The sequence below is a fragment of the Lathyrus oleraceus genome, chromosome 3, assembly GCF_024323335.1.
Source record: "Lathyrus oleraceus cultivar Zhongwan6 chromosome 3, CAAS_Psat_ZW6_1.0, whole genome shotgun sequence".
Classification (NCBI taxonomy): domain Eukaryota; kingdom Viridiplantae; phylum Streptophyta; class Magnoliopsida; order Fabales; family Fabaceae; genus Lathyrus; species Lathyrus oleraceus.
Window position 1 is genome coordinate 354,858,800 of NC_066581.1, and position 4,476 is coordinate 354,863,275.

Here is a 4,476-nt window from a genome sequence, read left to right on the forward strand (position 1 = left end):
TAAATGTGAGGACGAGAGTTAAGCATTTAAGTTTAATCATATAATCTAAGTCAACAGAGCGAGAGTTTGAGACGAGGGTGTTTAAACGGTTAGTATTTTCTTAAAAAGAGTTTCTAAAGATTCTATTGTTTTCAAAAAGTGATTTTAGACTTAACTAAATAGTGAGAGCGCACGTTAATATAAAGTCATGGTTTTATTCAACAGAGCTAGAGTTTGAGAAAAGACTTTCAATCAATAGTGTCTACTGAAAAGACTTATTTTAAAACTAAGAAACCAACGAAGATTTGATTCCCTAATTACGACGAACTACATACCGATATCCGTGTTATTTAATATTTAATCTAGATCTTATTTTAGTTTTACTTTTTCCCCTAATCATCAAAGTATCATCCGCCTTAGCTTTACGAAGTAACCTTAGAAAAACGGTATATCGATTCATAAGTCCCTGTGGGATCGATATCTTTTAAAACTACGCGATTAAACTGTGCACTTGCAGTTAATACCCCAATAGACTCACAAAGTCGCGATCAAGTTTTTGGCGCCGTTGCCGGGGACTTTTATTTAGTCGATATCGTAACTCTTCTGTTACGCTGTAGAGACTAAGGGAATTTCTATTTTTCCCTTCTCTTTCGTTGATTTGTATGCCACACACTCGCTCACAAGGTGAACCGTACTACTTACGAATCAACGACGTTGAACGATATCTCCGAGTCTTACGACGAATTCGGGAGTATCGTGCTGCAAACAATCTTCCTCCGATTGAAATTCCTGATCTCAAAAATCTCCTTCCTTCGCCGATACCCGAGATGGCAGAACCAGCTCGTGCTCTTCGAGATTACGCTGCTCCATCGCAAGATGAGCCACATTCGAGTATTTCTCCACCCGCAATCGAAGCGAACAACTTCGAACTTAAACCTTCGTTGTTGCAAGCAGTGCAACAGAACCAATTCTCTGGAAATCCTACCGAGGATCCAAACCTTCATTTATCCGTATTTGTCCAATACGTTGATACTGTAAAAGCTAATGGTGCACTTCAGAGGCAATTAGACTTCGTCTCTTTCCTTTCTCATTAAGAGATAAAGCTAGAAGATGGCTTCAATCTCTTCCTTCCAACTCAGTCACCATATGGAATGAGTTGAAGAAAGTCTTTCTTGCCCGATATTTTCCTCCAAGCAAAACAGCTATGCTGAGAGCCCAGATAAATTGATTTAAACAGAAAGATAACGAATCTCTTTTCGAAGCATGGGAAAGATACAAGGACATGATGAGACTTTGTCCACACCATGGTTTAGAGGACTGGTTAGTAATTCACACCTTCTATAATGGTCTCTTGTACAACACAAGGTTAACAATAGACGCCGCTGCCGGTGATGCGCTTATGGATAAACCTTACGCTGACGCTTATGAACTTATCGAAAGCATGGCCCCATCTACACCTAACAATAACGTTCCTAGGAAATCCAATTTAGAAATCATGATGGAGAACTTCATAGCTTCTCAACAACAAACCAATAAAGAGTTCTTAAACCAGAATGTACACACTAACAAACAGATTAAACAACTAGCAAGTAAAGTAGATGCCCTGGCTACCCATAACAAAATGCTGGAAACACAAATCTCGCAAGTAGCTCAACAACAAGAGCCTACTTCTGCCCCAACTGGTACATTTCCTGGACAGCCTCAACCTAACCCGAAAGGCCACACTCATGCTATTATATTAAGAAGTGGAACAGAGGTAGAAGGACCATCTGACCCAAGGATTGAAAATCAAAACTCTAAAAAGTCAACTGAGGAAGAAGGTGAACCTAAAGAAAAGGAAGAGTGTAATAAGGAAACCATAGAAAACAAAGAACCTTATGTACCTCCGCCGCCTTACAAACCACCTATCCCTTACCCTCAAAGGCTTATTAAAACCAAAGACGCGGGCCAATTTAAGAAATTTGTTGACCTACTAAAACAATTAAACGTCATAATTCCTTTTACAGAAGCTATTACACAGATGCCCTTATATGCTAAGTTCTTAAAAGAAATTTTATCTAATAAAAGGAAACTTGAAGATAGCGAAACTGTTACACTCACCGCTGAGTGTAGTGCAATAATCCAGAATATGCCTCCTAAACTTAAAGACCCTGGTAGTTTTTCTATACCCTGTCACATACGAAAATTTGTCATAGATAAAGCTTTATGCGATTTAGGAGCCGGTATCAGTGTTATGCCCTTGTCCATATGCAAGAAACTTGAAATGGGAGAATTAAGACCAACTAAAATGTCTGTGCAATTAGCAGATCGTTCCATTAGATATCCCGTAGGAATTCTTGAAAACGTTCTCGTGCGCATAGGTCAATTCTACATCCCCACCGATTTTATAATTATGGACATAAGAGAAGATGAAGTTACCCCCATTATATTGGGAAGACCATTCTTAGCAACCGTCGGTGCTATCATAGACGTAAAACGAGGACGACTCACTTTCGAAGTAGGAGAAGAGAAAATTGAGTTTATTCTTTTCAAATTCTTGAAAGCACCTGCAATAGAAGACACATGTTACTTCATGGATATCATCGATGAGTGCATAAAAGAAACAGAATTAGAAAATGACGAATTGTCTGACTATCATGTAGAAGACAGACTGAACCAATGTTTAGCAATAACATCAGATCTTACGCAATGCCTTAAGAAACCAACCCTCGACCTGAAAACACTTCCCAAAAATCTGAGATATGAGTTCCTAGACTTAGAACTTGAACAACCAGTGATAGTCAATGCAGACCTAGGAAAACTTGAAACCGAAAAACTCCTACATATCTTAAGAAAATATCCAACCGCACTAGGATACAACATCACCGATCTTAAAGGGATAAGTCCTTCTATTTGTATGCACCGCATCATGCTAGAAGAAGACTGTAAAACTTCTAGGGAACATCAGAGAAGACTAAACCCAATCTTGAGTGAGGTGGTGAAGAAGGAAGTAATGAAGTTATTAGAGGCAAGTATCATATATCCTATATCCGATAGAAAATGGGTTAGTCCTGTACACGTAGTACCAAAGAAAGGAGGTATAACCGTGATCGAAAATGAAAAAGGAGAAACTATAACCAAACGAATCGAATCGGGATGGAGAATGTGCATTGATTATAGGAAACTAAACAAAGCAACCCGAAAAGATCATTTTTCTTTACCTTTCATAGACCAGATGTTAGAGCGACTAGCCAAGCATTCTCATTTCTGCTATCTGGACGGTTACTCAGGCTTCTTTCAAATACCAATTCATCCTGATAACCAAGAAAAGACAACGTTCACATGTCCTTTTGGTGCCTTCGCTTATCGACGAATGCCATTTGGCTTGTGCAATGCTCCTGCAACCTTCCAAAGGTGCATGATGGCAATATTTTTTGATTTTCTCGAAAACATCATGGAAGTCTTTATGGATGACTTTTCCGTATGCGGGCAAAGTTTCGAAGAATGTCTTGAAAACCTAGAGAGAGTTCTAGAATGATGTGTAAAAGTAAACCTAGTACTTAATTGGAAAAAATGTCATTTTATGGTGCAAGAAGGAATTGTTTTAGGACATATCATATCAAATAGGGGAATTGAAGTAGACAAAGCCAAAATAGAGGTAATCGAGAACCTTCAATCTCCGAAAACTGTGAGAGAAATACGAAGCTTCTTAGGACATGCTGGTTTTTACCGACGATTCATTAAAGATTTCTCTAAAATAACTAAACCTTTAACCGGATTATTAATGAAAGACGCTGAATTCATCTTTGACAATAAATGTTTAGAAGCATTTCAAACACTTAAACAAGCATTGATCTCCGCGCCCATAATGCAGACCCCGAATTGGAATGAACCTTTCGAAATAATGTGTGACGCAAGTGACTACGCTGTAGGCGCTGTTTTAGGACAACGAAAGGATAAAAAACTTCACGTCATATATTATGCAAGTAGAACTCTAGATGAAGCACAAATGAATTACGCCATGACCGAGAAAGAACTTTTAACAGTAGTATTTGCACTAGATAAATTTCGTTCCTACTTGGTCGGAGCTAAAATAATCATTTACACTGATCACGCTGCCATTAAGTACCTCTTAACAAAGAAGGACGCTAAACCTAGACTTCTAAGGTGGATCTTGTTGCTACAAGAATTTGATTTGGAAATCAAAGATAAAAAAGAAACTAAAAACGTAGTAGCAGATCATCTCTCTAGACTTGAAAACCTGGAACGGGAAAGGACATCGATCAACGATGACTTCTCGTATGATAAACTCATAGCTAATTTGGAAGAAAATAGAGCCGGTGAACAGGTAGAAACCACCTTGGCTATATGCGTTACACCCTGGTATGCTGATTTTGTCAATTATTTAGCCGCCGGAGTGGTTCCACTTGATTTATCCTACCAACAAAAGAAACGATTCTTCCATGACGTAAAACGTTATTACTGGGACAACCCTTTACTTTTCAAAAGAGGCACCGA

The 4,476-nt window shown here is 38.5% G+C and overlaps 1 non-coding gene across 1 annotated transcript; it reads right to left on the reverse strand.

Annotated features, from left to right (window-relative positions):
* Positions 1-1,183: 1,183 nt before the first annotated feature.
* On the reverse strand, positions 1,184-1,290 carry LOC127132905 (small nucleolar RNA R71). The gene has a single exon (XR_007806909.1). It is a non-coding gene; the product is annotated as a small nucleolar RNA R71 (small nucleolar RNA).
* Between the last annotated feature and the right edge of the window lie 3,186 nt (positions 1,291-4,476).